Genomic DNA, 20,268 nt, shown 5'->3' on the forward strand with positions numbered 1-20,268 from the left:
CCCTAGAAAAGGCAAAAAGACAAAAAACAACAACAACAACAACAAAAAAACCCAAAAAACAAAAACAAAACAGAAAAGAGGTCAATGAAAGAGACTGATAAAGAGTAACCAATCAGCTTTGCCTGACAGTCTGAATAGGAGAAAATTTTAAGAAATAGGAAGTGATTTCCATTTCAAATGCTATCTTGGACAAGATTCTCTTCAGTTTAAATTCATGAATCCTGTTTCAGAAAGGCCCAAAACTCATCTGTGAAAAGAAAAATAATACTTGCAAAAGAGAACACAAAGGAAGTAAGCCAATGGATTCCTTTTTTTCACTCTACTCAAAGAAAGAAAAGACTGCTTGGTCTAAAAAATGAATCCCTCAAACCAAGACAAAGCTACATGTTCATTAATATTTTCTACTCAGGACTTATTACAGTCACTGTGCTACTACAAATTGAAAGGTACCTCCTCCTCCTAAGTATATGGATGTCTCATTGGAAGTACTTTCTGATCATTATGGGCCCTTTTTGAGTTCATGACAGTTACCTTGTGGTTAATGGACTGGTTATGAAATTGCAGTCATTACTTTAAAGATGTTTAAAGCTCTATTGTTAATATCCTAATAGAAAATAATGGGTTTCATATTTTTATGTGATGAGATTTAAATGTCGACTTGTTTTCAAATGTACATTTCAAACACCTACTTTCAAGTCTCTATTAATAAATTACATGCTCAGTTATTAGGAAGGAGTTGTTGGAAATAAGTACCAAAACTCTTCATAAATCTAGCTCAGGGATTAAGTTAATTTTCCACACATTAGGGAGTAAAACCAAATTTGTAGCAACTCTATGGCAAAATCTATCTTAAAATGTGTTTTAGTTGCATGAGTTAACCCCATTTAAAAGACGGAAAACCATATCATCAGGGAAAATAAGGTTAATTATAGCTTAGCTTATGTATCACAAAGTGCTTAAGAGTACTTCCCACATTTATATTTTTCCTTAACTGTACAACTAATCTAAGGAAGATGTTGATTTTATTTTAACAAGCATTTATCATTATCAGGACTGCCTGGTGTCATGGAATAAGCATTAGTTTTGGAGTGAGGCAAAAACCAAAGCTGACTCACAGCCAGTTGATGAATCTGATTATCTGATTCTCATTTATTACATACCTGCTTCATAAAATTATTATAATCTAAGTGGGGTAATTTCCATAAAAATGTTAGCTTAGTGCTAATATGTGAATTCCTTTACTGGCTCCCTCTCTAACATCTAATAACCCTCCTCTAAACATTGAAATTTTAGTTCTGTTTCCCTTTGGTCCCTCAACATGCTCTTCAGTTACATGGTAGCATTGCATCATAGCTTCAAGTCTATTTGCAGAGGATGCCAAATGTATGCCCCTTGACCCAACTGGTTTAAACTGGTATATTAAACTTGTCTTACTTCTGTCTGAATACTGCATGTGTAAAACTAAATTTTGGGTTAATGTCCCCACTTCATTCTATTGACAAAATAATTGTTCCTGTGGCAGTTTATGGTATCAGCAGCTACTCAGTTACCCAAGTCTGATACACAATACATGAGTCATTGTGACACTTTAATTCAAACTATTCATCCAAACTATTATCGACTCCTGTTAATGATACCTTCAAAAAAGATCTGCAACCACACTAATTGGAGCCACCATACAGATTACCACATAACTTTGTTTCACCCCCCCCCCCACATTCTGCTCTTGCCCCTCCAAGTCCCCAAACTCTGCCTGAACTTTGTCCCATCTGCAGTTCTCCAACAGGCCACTTTAGCAGTCAGAATGACTTTGCTTTCTTTTTGTTTTTTTTCCAATGCAAATGTGATCACAACTGTGATATTGTGATTTTATAATAAGAAATGTATATTTCATCTTTGTCCTCATTTCTGTCCCAGAGCTCCTTAAAAACCTTTGGAATTTCCTAAGTGGTGAGACAACAAAGGTGTTTTTGTTATGCACTGAGGTGGATTTTTGAAAGCCCCTAGGTAACCTAATGATGAGGGTTGGTTGCCAGTGGAATCAACCCTGTGATTAGAGGGTTGGAATTTACAGTCCTCTCATCCAACTGGACAAGGAAGAAGGACTGAGATTGAGTTCAACCAACAATGGCTGATGACTTATTCAAGAATGCTTATGTAATAAAGCCTTTATAAAGCTCCAAAGGATCAGGTTTGGAGGGCTTCCTGGGTAGAAAAGCTTGAGAAGATTTAAGGAGAGTAGTGCATTATACCTTGCCCTAAACAACTCTTTCATGTGGCTGTTCCTGAATTATATTCATTTATAATAAACTGGTAATCTAGTTAGCAAAATATTTCTCTGTGTTCTGTGAGCCACTCTAGCAAATTAACCGAAAACAAGGAGTGTGTGTGGGGGGGTGTCATTGCAACTGCTTATATATAGTTGGTTGGTCAGAAGCGACAACCTTGACTTGGGACAGGCATCTGAAGTGGTGGGGGAGGGGGGGACAATCTGACAGCACTCAGCCCTTAACCTATGGGATCTGATGCTCTCTCTAGGTGGTCAGTGTCAGAACTGAGTTGAATTGTACGACACCCAGGCAGTGTCTAAGTTTGCTGGTTGATGTGTAAAAATCTGTGCTACCACAGATTTCCCTCAACACTGGAAATTGGTCCAAAAACATTTAAGAACAATCTGACCCCACTTCAAAGGTTCTCCATTTTGCTTGAAATAAAATACAAATTCTATAACATTACTTAAATACATGACATGCTCATTTAGCTGTCAAAAATGTCTAACGACTATCCAAACCCCATCTATGCCTTTTCTTGTTGTAACTCTCTGCCTTTGGAGACTGAACTGAATGGAAGAGTCAATGTTCCTATGCATTTTACTTTGATAGTGTGTTGGCAATGGAGAATCAGCCCTATTAGGGGGCTGGAAGGTAGGAGGGGAGGTATACTTGGGATTTTATTTCCTGGTTCCCACCCTTTGGGTTTGCTTTAGCTGGTTGTGTCCCTTAAGCAAAGGTCACCACTCTCATAAGGAGGTCTGCCTATGTGGTCCTCTCCTTCCTAGTTCTGGTAACCTGTTTATCTATTTTGGGTCTTGGGGTACTAGCAGTGTTACTGAGGCTACTGCCCCAGAAACATAGCCTTGCCCCTCACTCAAACAGAAACCAATACTGTTATCTAAGTCTCAGGAGGAAGCGGCAAAGAGAAAAAATCAAGAACTGGTTAGAAACTAGCCAAAGATGGTACAAGATTTGACTTCTAGCAGACCTGGAGATTCAAAATACACTCACTGTGATACACTCATGCTAAACAACACACCCACCAGTGCCATGACAATTGATGACTGCCATGACGACAACGGAAAAAGAGCATACAAGGACTGAAAAGGACAGTTGCATCAGTTCCCAGCTCAAGTCACACCCTTATTCACCAACAGCTCATGAATATTCCTTCCACTATCTAACTTCCTCCCTCTTAACCTGGACCCTCCTATATATTTGGCATCTTCACCAGAATTGGGTTGAAAGTTGATTTGCAAACTAGATTCCCACTTCTCCATTCTTTGGCCATTGAATAAAGCTCCTGCTCTCCAATCTCAGCATCAGTTTTATTGGCTGTACAAAACTGATGGGAAGAAGAACCTCCCTGGCAGGAACAGGGGGTCTTGGCCTGGGCTAGGACCCCAAGGCAGGTCCAGTTGCCCAGTTGGGTAATAGGAACTCCACTACTGTTCACCCCAAATTTTTGCATCATTGCTTAAGTGAACCCTTTATTTAGCCTACACCTTTGTAATTAGTCTCTTTAAATGAATCCCCCATTGAAATATCCTAAGGTATAATGTGCTGTTTTCTGTTTAGAATCAAGTGATACACAAAATAAGGGTATACTCTTCCTTAGTTCCATGAATCCTGGCCTTCTCATACACGGTTTCTTTTGCTTAAAAGTCTGCTCTCACTGATCACCTGGCTGGCTCCTCATCACAATTCAAGTCTTAGCTTAAGCATCATTTCTTCAGAAAGGGTCTGTCTATACAGTCTAAAAAGGGCCCTATATTTTATAGTATCTTATAAGAATTTTTTTTTTGCTTTTTAGGGTCGAACCTGCGGGATATGGAAGTTCCCAGGCCAGGGGCCAAATCGGAGCTGCAGGCCTACACCACAGCTCACGGCAATGCACGATCCTTAATCCACTGAGTGAGGCCAGGGATCAAACTGGCATCCCCATGGATACTAGTCAGATTTGTTTCCGCACAATAGGAACTCCAATTTTTTATATATTATAATTCTTTTTGCTCTTGGTACTTACAATTTTGCAATTATGCGAGTTATGTTTATAACTGTATCACTTAACTGTGGGCTGCATGAAGAGTGGAATCATTTCAGTTTCATTAACTGGAAAACTGAGTGCTTGGCATGGTAGACCTTGTTAAATATTTACTGAGTGAAGGATCCCTCAATATGTGCTCTTCCTGTTACCACTGTTGAGTACAAACTATTTACTAGCTATGTACTTAAAGTGCAGAGGAGCCTCTGGGTTTGAATTCTAATTCTGCTCTATTTGGTGGTCTTAACCAAGTTACCCTCTTTAGCCTTGATTTTTTTCCTGCATTTGTTTAAAGGGGGTAATAATAGAACCTATTACATATACTTATAAGACTTGAGTAAGTTAACACTGTAAAGTGCTTAGATGTATGGGTCTGAAATTGGTAAGTGCTGTATAAGTATTATTGTAATTATTATTATTATTTTAATGTGAAAACATTATGCAAGACAAAAGGAAATACAATGACAAAAGTCTAAGAAGAGTTCTCATTCAAGAACTGTCAATAACCAGATTGCAACAATTTTTACACCCACAGAGAGCTACCATCCATTGACAAAAATAGCTTTTTAAGTATGCCTAAACTGCTTCTTTACCCTGCATAAATCCCATGGTGCATTACCAAATCACATCATTGCGCACATCCACAATTCCTTCGGCCAAACAAAGCTAGGAAAATACAGTGCTATTTCTACTCCATGTTGGCATCTACGTAATTGAACTTAATGGAAGAAAAACACAAAATCATGCTTAGTGAGCTTCCTTCGCATTCACGCTCTCTAATTTTAATGAGCTTTTTGTTTTGCCTGGCAACTTTATTTCTTTAGTGCATGCACTCTGCCACTCTCCACCAGTTATTCACGACTATTCTGCTTGTGACCCTTCAAAAACAGTTTTGAAAAATTCTAGACCCCCACCATTTTCTGAGATGAAATTTTATCTTAATCACAAACTAAAACAGTTGCAAAGGGTATGATTTCTGATAAACAATACATATGTCATCTGAAACAAAACATGATTTATGTGTACAAATTTTTGTGACTACTAATATCTAATTATTAACGTCTTTGGCTACATTCATTCATTAGAATTATTAGTTTACATTTAATCATAATAGATGAATATATTCTAAAACTTGATTAGCAGTTATCAAGTACAAATATATCACATTATTGGCCTATATCACAGTATAAAATATGAAGGCAATTTTAGGGTATTTTCTGATTTTATTTTTCTGATTACTATGTGTATCAATGGATTGATATTATTGTTAAAATTAGACTGAGTTCAATGTCATTTCCATTCTTCATTATCCTTCTTATAGATATAAGGATAAATAACTAGATGGGAATGGAAAGAGATTTGTTATGAGTGTCAATTTACTGACCTCCTAACTATGCCAAAAATTACATAATGATACATCACCAAAGGCAGTTACAAATTATCTAAATGTTGTTAAATGGATTAGGTCTTTCTTAAATTTTTATAAAATCAAACAATTTGGAAACCATCCAATTTGCAAAAGGGCTTTTTATTTAGATGTCAGAGTCACTTTTAAAATAAAATGATAATATTTTAAATCTATCTTTCTGTGTTTAGTCACCAGGGGCGATGCACAACAGTGGATCCAGAAGGGGTAGGAGATATGCATTGGAGGCATTTGAAGGAAGGCTAAGAAAGAAGAGCCTATATGCAGCTCCTCTCTCAGGCAGATCACTTTGCAGGAAGAACAACATAGGAAAGAGGATACTGAAATTGAATTTTTTAAAATGATCTGTGACTCTACACCCACTGGAAAGTTTGTACGGTCTCAGTTTGGAGACTGTATCCTACATCACTGCCTTCCTTTCTTCCTTCTTCTCAAACCTTCAATACTCCCTTGCTCATCCGTACTCTCAGTTGATGAGCTTGCTTCCTATTTCACTAAGAAAATAGAATAAGCAAACAACAACAGAACTTCCACAAATATTTTGCACTACCAACATGCGATCCCATTTATTTGCTTTTGTCTTTATCCCAAGGATAAACGGTGGGTTCTTTCATGGCAGACCACCCCCCCGGCAGTGAACCAGATTCTCTTCCCATTAACCTATGTAAAAAATTCTCTCAGAAATTATTTTCTTTCTCTCCCTCTCATATCATCACTTTTCCCTCTTTCATTTTATTACTTGCAGCGGCATCCAAACATGCAGCTATAAGCACCCATCTTTAAAAATATCTTTTTATTCCAATTCTCCCACAAGTTACTGCCCTATTTTTCTACTTGGCTTTATAGGAAGACTGGTTGAAAGAGTTCCTTACACTCACAAACTCCAGTTCCTCTTGGTTCATTCTCTCTGAGCGCATTCTAAGAGCACTTCGATCTTGACCATGTCATAGACGTTGCTCTTGTTAAAGTTACTAATGACTTCTATCTTTAGCTTCTCTACCTCTCAGCAGCCTTTGACACAGTTGACTACAGGCATACCTCATTTTATCATGTTTTGCTTTATTGTGCTTCCCAGATATTGCATTTTTTTACAAATTAAACTTTGTGGTGACGCTACCTACATTTGTCAAATGATGATTAGCATTTTTAAGTAATAATTTTAAATTAAGCTATGTATATTATTTTTTAATACATTAGTGCTATTGCATACAATAGACTAGAGTATAATATAAAAGTAACTTTAATGTGTACTGGGAAACGAAAAATTTATGTGACTGGCTTTACTGCAGTATTTGCTGTATTGCTGTGATCTGGAACTGAACCTACAGTATCTCTGAGGTATGCCTATTCTCTCTCATACTAGAAACATTTTGCTGCTTCACTTCTAGAATATCACCCTCCGTGTTTTTCTTCTCCCCATTACTCCTCCTTTCCAATCTCTTTGATGTTTTATACTCATTTCTTTGACCTCATTTGCACTGATTAGTCTTAGGATATCATCTTCAAACCTCGGTGGTTCCAGGCCTGCTCTCCCTGCTTCAATTCTCCTTGTTCTTTTGGTCACTGTTGGTATGGACCATCACCCTGCTTTTGAGGTGGGCATGACTCATTGTCTAATTTCCTTCAGCACCATCAGGGCCCAAGGGCTCTTCCTGCTGACTGAACTCTAGCTCTGGTCTTTCTGGCTCTGAATTCTTGGAGACATTGCTCCAACTTCCATTATCACCCCAGCCGTAGTATACTGTCAGAGAGCATGTGTTCAAGGAAGCTCATGAAGGCAACACAGCTCAGGCTTTTCACCTTCTACAACTCCCCAGATCATCTCTTCCTCACTGTTAGAAAAAGTACACTCCATGAACTGAAAAAGGGCATAAGATGACAATAGAAAGAGGGTATGGGGAAGCTGGAAAAGATGACCTTCTTTTTTATAGTTTCTCATTATTATATCTCACATGTGAATATGGCAGGGGAAATGTATTACTACTCAGCTATAAAAAACAACACAGTAATGCCATTTGCAGTAACATGTATGGAACTAGAGACTCTCATACTAAGTGAAGTAAGTCAGAAAGACAAGTACCATATGATCTCACTTATATCTGGAATCTAATGTAGGGAACAAATGAAACTTTCCACAGAAAAGAAAATCATGGACATGGAGAACAGACTTGTGGCTGCCAAGAGGGACAGGGAGGGAGTAGGAGGGACTGGGAATTTGGGGGTAATAGAGGCAAACTATAGCCTTTGGAATGGAAAAGCAATGGGATCCTGCTGTATAGCACTGGGAACTATGTCTGGTCACTTGTGATGGAGCATGATAATATGAGAAAGAAGAATGTATACATGTATATGTGACTGTGTCACCTTGCTGTGCAGCATAAAATTGACAGAACACTGTAAATCAGCTATAATGGAAAAAATAAAAATCATTATAAAAATTGTAAAAAAGACAAAATAAATAAAAAATTAATAGATGGTACGCTATCATTAGTTCATGTAAGGGTAACTTGGAAGAGAGTAATATTAACTATTAAATACCAAAAAGTTCACTTAAAAAACCCATTTCAGGAGTTCCTGTCATGGCTCAGTGGTAACAAACCTGACTAGTATCCATGAGGATGTAGGTTTGATTCCTGGCCTTGCTCAGTGGGTTAATGATCTGGCATTGCCACAAGCTGTGGTGTAGGTTGCAGATGCGGCTCAGATCCCATGGTGCTGTGGCTGTGGAGTAGGCCACCAGCTACAGCTCTGATTGGACCCCTAGCCTGGGAACTTCCATATGCCATGTGTGTGGCCATAAAAAGACTATATATATATATATATATATGTATATGTATGCACATGTATATATGTATATGTATATATATAAATAAAAAACCCATTTCACATCACATTCCCTGATTTCAAACTATATTACAAAGCTATAGCAATTATTTCAGTATGGTATTAGAATTAATACAAATATATATATATATATATATATATATATATCAATAGAACAGAATAAAGATTGCAGAAACAAACCCACGCATATATAATCAATTAATTTAAAACAAAGGAGCCAGGAATATACAGTGTGAAAAGGACAATCTATTCAATAAATGGTGCTGGGAAACCTGGGACAACCACATGCAAATGAATGAAACTAGATCATACACAAAAATCAACTCAAAATTGATTAAAGACTTAAATGAAAGACCTGAAATCATAATCAAAATTTCTAGAAGAAAACATATACTATAAGCTCCTTTACATAGGTTTTGGAGGTGAATTTTGAAAATCTAACACCAAAAAGAAAAGCAGTAAAAGCCAAAATAAATGAGTAAGACCGCATCAAACTAAAATTGTTCTGAAAAGCAAAGAAAACCAACAACCAAATGAAAAGGCAACCTACTGAAAGGAAGATTATCTTAAAATTTTCTATCTGATAAAAGGCTGATATCCAAAATATGTAATATCATACAACTCAACACCAAAAAACCCACATACATACATACCATGGGATATCACTCAGTTATAAGAAAGAATAAAATTCTGTCATTTGTGAAAACATAGATGGACTGCCAAGGCATTATGCTAAGTGAAACAGAGTTGTACAGCAGATGACAAATAATATTCCTCTTATGTGTGGGAACTAAAAAGAAACATCCACACATACAGAAAATAGACAGGTGATTGTCAGATGTGGTGAGTGGGGTGGGAGAAACAGATGAATTATGTTGGTTTTTTGTTTAAATAGATTGATTAAAATATGTCTTTTAGAATATAAAATATTTTCATATATTGTGGCTATTTAGAGACCATTTAATACTTTTATAGCGCTCAATCTCACTTCAGGAAAGGCCAAATAGGAATAAATATCTAAAAGGGTGGAGTAGGCATGAAGTAAAATGTGTGCCATTATTGGTAATGAAAGATTTTTCTCTGTATTTCAGGACATAATTATTCCATTTCATTTAGTTTTTGCCTTTACATGTCCTTTAAAAACTCCTTCAACATCAAATATTATGTTCCAGTGTGAATGAGCACATCTAAGGAAAAATGTTTAAATTCTAGCATACTGTGAGACTAATAAGCCATGAAAATCTGACATTACTACAGATGCAGGGCTTTAATTGCCTTTAGATGCAGATTTAATCTCTCTGTTCTATAAAAATTTAGTTATCACTTTTGAGATGGCAAGAAAATTGCTAAGCCAAAATTGTTTTTATACTCAATGTACATATTCACAGTCATAACAGTCATAATTCTACAAAGCAAATGCTTTAAGTACTCAAGTATGATAATTAATGTTAGACTAGCCCGCCCAGGTATCAGTAATAAAAGCATCATAACTGGCCCCATTACTTCTCCAGCTAGCATCCTGCTATAATTTAGGATCAAACTGGAACTAGTAAATGAGAAAAACAATCAGGAAGTAATTGTGGTAATAATGCTCAAGTATAATCACTAATAAATCAGAAGTCAGGAAAAGACAAAATGAAAAGGTTAATCTCTAAAATTGTTCTTAGTCTAAGGTTTACTCTTTCAGGTTAAAAATGGTACTTGGCTTGAGACAACCCAAGTTTCATCTAGTTAAGATAAAAAAAAAAAAAAAAAAGCTTGCAGTCATAGTGAGAGAAAATGATAATTCAATCCCTGGTTTTACTCAATAGAGCTTGCTTGTAATTGACTCATAGTTGATAAATGGCTTAGCAAACTCAAACTGTTCTTTTTAAAGGATATACAATAATGCATTATTCGTGTTAGTACTTGATGGTTTTTTCCTCCACCAAGGTACTGTGGAGACTTAAGTTCTCCTGGAATATTACTGAAAATAATCTCTTGTCTTTCATATATAGAAATCATGCAGACAGACAATGTGAAGTAAAGATTAGCCTTTTGTCTAGATGTCAGAGGGAATAATTAGCTGCTTTATGTACTAACAAAAGTGAATCATTATTACAACTCTTTTCAAACACACATATACACTGAAACTTTAATGCATATATATATATATATATGTATATATATATATATATATGCAAACAGGCAATGGCAAAAATGAGTAATTCCCCAAATATTCTACAATTGTGATTCCTAGCAGAAGTTTAATTTTTTGAATTTATTAAATATATACATACATAAACACATATATGTATATATACATGAGTATATATATATGAGTATATATACATATAACTGCAAACGTACATGTATATACCACATATATATAACATATATAAAAATGCAAGCTTTTTTGCAGAATCAATATATTAAATCATTATGCTATTAGTATTTTATTAAGACTGTTGAGTAAACCTAAATAAACCATATACTTAGAAATTACTAATGGTATTTGACAATCCATAAAGTTTCCATAGTCAATGAGCATGAGTGTTTATGTTAAAATCAAGTCTATGTTTCAAACACATAAGAATATTAATTATAATCAGCCTAGATCCCTCAGCTACCAGTAATGAAAGCACAAATTTGTCTCCATTACATCTGATATTGTAGTGAAACTAAACATCAAGGAAGCACTCAAGAAAAAATTGAAAACGATATCCAACCACCATCCCCTAGATGTCTCAATAATACACTAAACCTCGGAATAGATGATTTTCAATAGCAGAATGTAAGAGACCACTTCACCTATGCTCCTTTCTCGAAGGAGGGCAGTCAAAGGATGTATTGCAGAGAAAGTTCAAAGATTTCCTACATAGAGAAAAAGATTCCAAATGTAATGAGAATGAAGATAAAATGAGTAAGATAGCACAGTGGGGTTCATTTAAAATAAAGAAAAATTAGTGTGAGGTCTAACTAAAAAAAAAAAGTCCAGAAGGCTTCTATTTTAATAAATAAAATTTTTGAATAACATTTATGAGGTATAGATTTGTAAGGTATGGATAAGACATAGTTTGATGAGATAAACAGATTGAATCTTATTCCTCCTTTATTAGATATTATTAGTTAATTTCTGGATAACTACATTCTTCTACTCATGGCTTGTTCCTTCCATTTCCAAGTACGACAGCTTTTTAATTTATTTACTTATTTTTTTAAGGCCACACCTGCAGTGTAAGGAAGTTCCAGAACTAGGGGTTGTTAAATTGGAGCTGAAGCTTATGCCACAGCCACCACAACACTGGATCTGAGCTGCATCTGCAACCTACACTGCAGCTTGCAGCAACACCGGATCCCTAACCAACTGAGACCAGGGATCGAACCTGGACAGTATGCCAAGTTCTGAATCTGCTGACACACAGCGGGAACCCTCTACAACACCTTTTTTAAGAGGCAATTTCAGTGCCCTCCACTATAGTAAATTTTCCATAAATCCTAAAAATTCTTTTCCTAGTCACCCAATCCAAAATCTAATAATCAATTAATTTTTTATTAAACATCAACAATACAAAATGAAACCAAATTCACACATGAATTAACATATACACCCTAATTTGTTTCTATATGGATACACTGTATAGTCTACTATGTTTATTCTACTCTTTATTTTTAGGGTTCTTTTTATATTTATGCTTAAGAATGTTACCTTACATCTATGTAAAATAAAATTGGCTCTTGCTTTTTTCAATGAGCTTTCAAATATTTGTTTTAGAAAAGGGAAATTATATTTTAAAAGTAGGTTTTCTATGGAGGCAAAGATAATATTAACTAATCATTGAAAATCAGCTTTTATGTTAATTCTCAGCTTTCATCGTGAGAGGGCCCAAGAGAAATGGCCAGATAGGGGAACATTTATACTTCGATTAACAAAAGATGATATTAAATATACACAAAAACATGTCTTTTTTTGGTCTGTTTTTTGTTTTTTGGGGTTTTTTTTTTAGGGTGGCACTCATAGCATATGGAAGTTCCCAGGCTAGATCAAAGCCACGTCTGCAACCTACACCACAGCTCAAGGCAACACTGAATCCTTAACCCACTGAGCAGGGCCAGGGATCAAACCCACATCCTCATGGATACTAATTGGGTTTGTTACTGCTATTCCACAATGGGAACTCCTGTCTTATCTTTTTCCAGAAGAAAATAGGTAGCAATTCTCCATGCAGAAAAATTAACTAAAAAATCTCAGGGATTAACAATCACAGTTTGAAATTTTATGGATGAACATTTTCTTCAAATAATGTTTAGACAGTATAAAGTCCTCTATTATTCTTGATTATTTGCTCTTTTCTTTCATTTATGATTTTTATTCTTTTTTTCTATTTTTAAGGGACAAAAGAAGAAGGTAAAAAAACAATGGTACAATTTAAAATATGTGCTTTTTTTTTTTTTTTTTAAGTCTTGTTCTGAGCCATTATGCTTTTATTGCTTTGGGATACAAGGAAGAGATAATCTCTACTGTTACGAAACCAGTGTGTTCTTTCATGCTTGGATTTAATTTCTATGTACAAATCCACATTTCTTCATGCTTCATTTAATTCTTCAATTTTCCTTGTTAAATGTCAAAATTGTGCATAAAACATAAGCAGTAAAATCATAAAATAACTACTTAAGGATTTAATTTGTCATACAAGAGAACTGAAAAAAACTATATCAATAAAATCTATTCGTCTACCTGTTAGGAAGAAAACCAAATTATTGGTAACAAGCTGCAAAAGAACGTCCACTGTCCAAAATGAGAGGCAACTTGAGAATTCAACAATGATTATTGTTTTTCAAAGTCTATATTTAAATACAGAGGAATATTTAATTTCATGAATAAAAAAATTATTGGTTGAATTGTAAGCCACCAAGTACAATGGTGCTTAATAAATCTCTAAAAACAGAAATAAGAAAAATATAAGTGGTTTTTATTTACTTATATTCTTTCACTGGAATTTTTTTATGATATAAAAAAAATCTTCTGAACTCTCTTATAACCATAAAACAATTTGAAAACCAGCCTGATAAATGACATTTTCTGATGATCTTTGGCTTGCTTTTATTTTATTTTATTTTATTCTATTTTATTTTATTTTATTTTATTTTATTTTATTTTTGTCTTTTTAGGGCTGACCCCACTGCATATGGAGGTTCCCAGGCTAGAGGTCAAATCAGAGCTGCAGCTATTGGCCTATGTCACAGCTACAGCAACACCAGATCCAAGCTGCGTCTGTGACTTAAACCACGCCTCATGACAATGCTGGATCCTCAGCCCACTGAGCAAGGAATCAAACTCTCGTCCTCATGGATACTGGTCGGGTTCATTAACCACCTGGGTTCGTTAACCACTAAGCCACGTCAGGAACTCCCATTGGCTTGCTTTAGATTGATGATATCTTTTTAAGAATAATCTCTTTATATTCAGATATTCTACAGACTTAAAAAGAAGACTAGAAAGTTTAGGACTTTGCTTTATGTACTCATATACTAATTCAACAAGCATTTACTAAGCAACTGCATGTGCTAGATCTGACCAAGGCACAGAGGAAGTTGAATCAAAGAGCCCTTTGTTCCTGAAAGAGGATCGAAGTGAAATTCCATTTAAGTGCTCTTTTAGAGATAAGATCAAAGTGCTGTGGAACCAGAGAAGGAAATCAATCCTACTCAGAAGGTTAGGAAAGGCTAAGGAACACTAATTGGAGTCTCTAAACAAGTAATTTTTGAGGGTCTAGCATTTGCACGAAACTCTTTATCACCATTTTGGGGAACTAAGGCTCAGCGAAGTTTAATAATTTGTGAGAATTTCAATTCACTTCAACAAGTCGTGGTAAGACAACATCTATTCTTGCTGTATTATTGGGAGGATTTCAAAAATGTCTTTTATTGTGCCTAATGCAGAAAAAAAAAAAAAAGAAAACCCACCCATTTAGCAAACATGAGTTACTATCATTATATCTTAATTTATCATTACAGTCAATATTGGATAACTATCACATAGTTTAAATTGATCATAATACACTAAAATAACTATGCAATGCATCTTATATTTTTGTCTTTTTCTACTTCTATTTTAAGATGTATCATCTATAAGTACACACATATACATATACAAAATCTCTATCTATAAAGTCATACACATATAAACCACATAAAATAGCCATTGGGCTCCATCATTAGCAATTATGTTGAGTATTTTCTAAGTAAAGGATTGAAGCAAGTGAGATAGATAATGATAATAGTGGTCAAGGGACACTCTGATACAAATGATATTGTTTTGCAATAGATGAAGAAGAGAAATTTTAAAAGTTAATGAGTATAAGAAAGGATATATAAATTAAGCAATGTTTGTCTGAAACTAAAATGCAGTATCTCATGATATATAGCAGAATGCCCATAACTAAGAATGTAAAATTTAATACATAGAAAACCAGAGAATTACTAAATTATGGCATTAGTACCAATTCAAAACATTCAAAAACAATCTTCACCTTTTTTTTCTAGTTATCTACGCAGAGATCCATGGCTATTACAAGAATATCAAATAATAAGAGACCTCCCTCAAAATAAACCTTAATATACATGCATGAACAGGAACAAATATTATTTGAATATGATTATATGACAAAATCTTTTCATAGTAAAATAGAAAAATCATATTACTGTATAATCTTAATGTATATTGAATTGAGAATTGGTAGAATTTAGAAAACAGATTTTTGAAAATCTTGAAAGACATAAATCCAATTTTAAGAACAATATGAGAGTTTCCGCTTATATTCAAAGCTCCAGGATAAAGCAGCCAGGAAAAAGAATGACAACTGCTCTTTTCACAAAACTAATCTCATATTGGATAGGCATTTAAATACATGCTCTGCAGTTTTGTTTGAGCACAAAATTTTTCAGTGAGTAATTCTTATGAATGTGTTAGACCTTATACTAGAATTTTAGTGTATTCACACCAAAATGGAAGATGATTAATTATATAAGGTGATAAAATCTAAAACTTGGAATAGTATATATAGGTTTTACTTCCTTTAGGCAATTACATTTCAATTTAAAAATTATATGACAAAAAGAAAATTTTGGGATGAGAACTTGTTTTCTTTTTATTAACATTTCACTTGACAATACTTTACAGGGTTTAAGAATGAAAACTGATAAGGACTATTACAGCTTACATCTCTGAGAGCCAAGTAATTCAAATAATTTTAGGAGAATATTTACCTCTGTGCAAACTACTGTGCTACTTAAAGAACATATATTTTCATCTTCAGATTTTAAAATGTCACATTTTGTTTTATATTTTATTCATCTTCAGATTTTAAAATGTCATATTTTGTTTTATATTTTATATGTTGTGAAATAGTCTGCTTAATATATATGGCAGATTCTTGTGCCTGAGATTGTTCAGTCAAACCTAAGGAATTTTCTGTAAGATAAATACGTGGTTCTTTTCTGATGAGCCACTATCAACAATGATATTTGAAAGTTGATACATTTGGTAAATTTAAGTTTATTTCTAGAAAGCTATTTAACTTGAGATTTTTTTTTAATTAAGTTTAGGTGAATTAGGGAGGCATTACCTTGTAAGAATACATAGATACAAATATAACTGTAAGCTACTCATATATCATTTGAAAGGGCCAAAATACATTTGGAAAAAGATATCCTTGTGTTTTTTCCATTTGCTAGGCTATTTTAAAAAATAGATTTGCAACATTTTACCAAACAACATCACACCAAAGCTTAGAAACATATGCCAAGTAGGTCTATATCCTACGTTTCTGAAATATGTGCATCTTCCAAAGTCATATCTAGAGCAATATTTCCTATTGGCATTTTTCCCATTGTGAGCATAGAGAATCATAGCTCAGCTGTCCCAGAAAGTATTAAAATGCATCTAAAGGGCAACCTGGTTGCTATCAACAGCCCAAAGCAAAAAAGAAAAGAGAGGAGACAAAGAGAAGCAATTACTCTTAAATCAAAGGACACAATTTACTTGCTAAAACATAATCTAAATTTGACAGTGTTTATGACCCCTGGATTAGCACAGTCTAAACATATATCAACAGATATTAATATCGTTAATTACCAGGATCTAGGGTTTTGATGTCATTTTAAAGACCAGAAATTTTAAGTATGCAATAACTAGCTACTTGGCCAACATTCTATTATTGTGAAATCTTTTCTTTTCCAAGTGAAATTCTTATGAATATCAAATGTACTTAATATCATCATTAAGAATAAAATGATTTAAAACGAACTTTTAATGAAGGTCAAGAAAGGTAAAAAAGACTAAATCCTTCCTCAATATTTAACTTTTTTTTTTCTTTTTGTGTTAGGCTGTATGAATAAAACTATTTTAACTCCTAAAATTGAAAAAACAAAAGGAAACCATTCCTAAAGTTACACAATATAGCTGTTTGCTGTATTTTTAAAATTTTTTTTTAATTAAAATCCTCCAAAGAAAAGTCAGAATCCTTGGATATTTTTTTTATTTAAAAAAAATTTATTTTTGTCTACCTCAGGACATATGGAGTTCCTGGGCCAGGGATCAGATCCTAGCCCTTGTATGCTCAATCCAAGCAGTTGTAACCTATGCCCCAGCTGTAGCAATGCTGGATCCTTAACCCACTGTGCTGGGCCAGGGATCGATCCTGTGTCCCAGCACTCCAGAGATGCCACCAATCTCATTGTACCAGAGCAGGTACTTCCGTATTTTTAAAAACTGAGATATAATTGACATATAACACTGTATTAGTTTTAAGTATACGACATAATGATTTGATATTTGTAAGTACTGTGAAGTGATTATCACATGTTACACATATATTTTCTTTATATTTGGCATATTCTATTACTGACAATTTTAATTTTTTTTTGCTTTTGGGAAGAATTTGATATCCTTTTTCTCTGTTTCCTAATTACTGTCACTATACATATTTTACTTACAAATTCATAAAACTGTGAAACAATGAAGGGTGCAATTAATTTCCTGGTTCGTCTGATCTTAGAAGTCATATAACATATTCTCTCCAAGATATTTCTTCACATTTTATGATAAAAACATTTATTGACTGATTTTTTTTTTTTTTTTGCTTGCTTGTTTTGTTGGTTCATTATTTGCTTTTCTTTCAAGTCTACATTTTTCTGTGCTCTCACACTATATCCAGGTAAAGTGACATCAACATAATTAAAACAATATATGGAGCAAGTACACAACTCCTTTTATTCTAATTTGTCTTCTGTCTTGTTATACAGATCACACATACACGCACTTTCAAGAACACAGGGATCAATCAAATACAGACCAACTATCTGGGACTTCAAAATAATATTAACGACAATTCGGAATTAATCTACCTGCATGATGAATTCATTAAAATGTTTTCTAGTATGAAAAAAAGAGGGAGGATTAATGTGGCCTTTAAACACCAGGGAATTTGTTGATTACAAACGGAAAAAGGGTCAAAATGGTGAATGGGACAGAAACAAACATTCACAGGAAAGAAATGCTACATGCAATACCTTCAAATTTCTCTTCTTATTTTATTTATTTATTTATTTTTTTGTATTTTGTGACATTACAATTTTAAATCTAATTGTTCTTACAAATGACAGATTTGGTCACTCCATGTGTATGGTTTTCCATGTAATAAACCTGTCCTTAACTGCTTTTTAAATTAAACCCAGGATGTCATGTTGTGGCGCAGTGGTTAACGAATCCGACTAGGAACCACGACGTTGCGGGTTTGATCCCTGGCCTCGCTCAGTGGGTTAAGGATCCGGCGTTGCCATGAGCTGTGGTGTAGGTTGCAGATGTGGCTCAGATCCCGCGTTGCTGTGGCTCTGGCGTAGGCCGGTGGCTACAGCTCCCATTAGACCCCTAGCCTGGGAATCTCCATATGCTGCGGGAGCAGCCCTAGAAAAGGCAAAAAGACAATAAAAAAAAAAATTAAAAAAAACACAAAACAAAACATAATCAAGAGAAATAAAAAAAAGACATAAAAAATATAAGTAATAAACAAATAAATTAAACCCAAAGGAGGTACAACTAATGGCCCTGTCATAGCAAAATTGTATAGGTATAACTTTTAAAAAGTGCCCTAAGACTGAAAGGTATAATGGGACATGAAAAGTCATAGCTTTATTAATCCTTTTTCTTGCCATTAAGATTGACAAAAATTCTGCTGCCAAGGCTTATGATGCTATTTTGATTATAAAAGGAATTTGTCAGAAAAAGAACTGGAACAACTTTAGTATGGTCAGAACTGGTTATTAAGATATCATAAAAGCTTAGGTAAATAATATGGTGTCAAAAAAAAAAAAAGGCAAGACCACTGTGTAATTTGCATATATCAAATGAATGCAGAGCCATGTTCAAAAACAAGAGATAGCCTGTGAAGGGAAAAGAAGAGTTTTATTCAAGCACTATTAACTGAGTGTCCCAAATTTCATCACATATACAACTGTTTTGCTAGGTAATCACAGAAATTTAAATAGGCAGTAAATGGGATTAGCTGAGCAGCAGGGAGGGCAACATTTCACATTTAGAGACATGAAAGAAATTTCCTGGTAGTTCTTGAGTAAGAAGCGGATGTTTTTCCACTATGGAATTTGGCAGACATACATTTAGTACCTGTGCCTTGCACATAGTAGGCACTCAAAACAGTATTAAAATAACTTTAATACTGAACGAGGGCATGGCTTCAGCCATGGCAGAACTAGGGCATGGTTTCAGCCATTGGTGCGAACACCTTAAAATCTGACACTAACGTGTATATATCATAGCTAACTTTATCTGTAGCAACTTAAGACATGTATTGTTAAAGATTTCCTAATAATTAATTACTGCTTAAATAGTTATTAATCATTGACTCATCACTTGCAGAAAGACCTTAAATACTTATCATTAGAGTTAAATAGATGTAAAAATGTAAAAAAAAAAAAAAATCCTTAAATAACATTTTAGGAGTTAAAAGATGACTAATTTTAAAATCTGTCTTGATTTTGGTCTCTGTTTATTACTTTTTTTGTCTTTGCCTTTTCTAGGGCCGCACCCACGGCATATGGAGGTTCCCAGGCTAGGGGTCGAAGAGGAGCTGTAGCCGCCTGCCTACGCCAGAGCCACTAACATGGGATCCGAGCTGTGTCTGAGACCTACACCACAGCTCACAGCAACGCCAGATCCTTAATCCACTGACCAAGGCCAGGGATCGAACCCGCAACCTCGTGGTTCCTAGTCAGATTTGTTAACCACTGAGCCATGACGGGAACTCCTCTGTCTCTGTTTAAAGACTCTAAGTGGTTCTACTATTACATGTGATCTATAAGGCAAAGTAAGACTTGTAAACATTTAAAACAGGCATAAGGCTTTTTTATCTAATTTTTTGTGATGTGAATATGGAGATATTAAGAATATAAGGCATGCATGATATCGTTTTACAGAAAAATTCATCTTTTGTTATAAAACCGGTAAGAGTACATTTATCATCTAAAATTTATTGTACTTGTCTACATCAAAATGATACATTTTTTGATAGAATAATCACACCAAGTCATTTATTTGAAATGAAAGCAGTAGGCTTCACAACTTTTACTTCAAACCTGTGTTGTATATCAGGATTTATGAGTATGTTCTCAATAAAAACCTTATC

General features: G+C 34.4%; 1 protein-coding gene across 18 annotated transcripts in view; it reads right to left on the reverse strand.

Annotated features, from left to right (window-relative positions):
* The window catches only part of CCSER1 (coiled-coil serine rich protein 1), a 1,212,324-nt gene that overhangs the window by 890,827 nt on the left and 301,229 nt on the right, over window positions 1–20,268 (reverse strand). The gene's annotated exons all lie outside the window — the stretch shown is intronic.

Source organism: Sus scrofa, chromosome 8 (genome assembly GCF_054392235.1).
Source record: "Sus scrofa isolate SSC_HxYL_T2T_F1_AM1 chromosome 8, Sscrofa_HxYL_maternal_Yorkshire_Landrace_v2.0, whole genome shotgun sequence".
NCBI classification, from domain to species: domain Eukaryota; kingdom Metazoa; phylum Chordata; class Mammalia; order Artiodactyla; family Suidae; genus Sus; species Sus scrofa.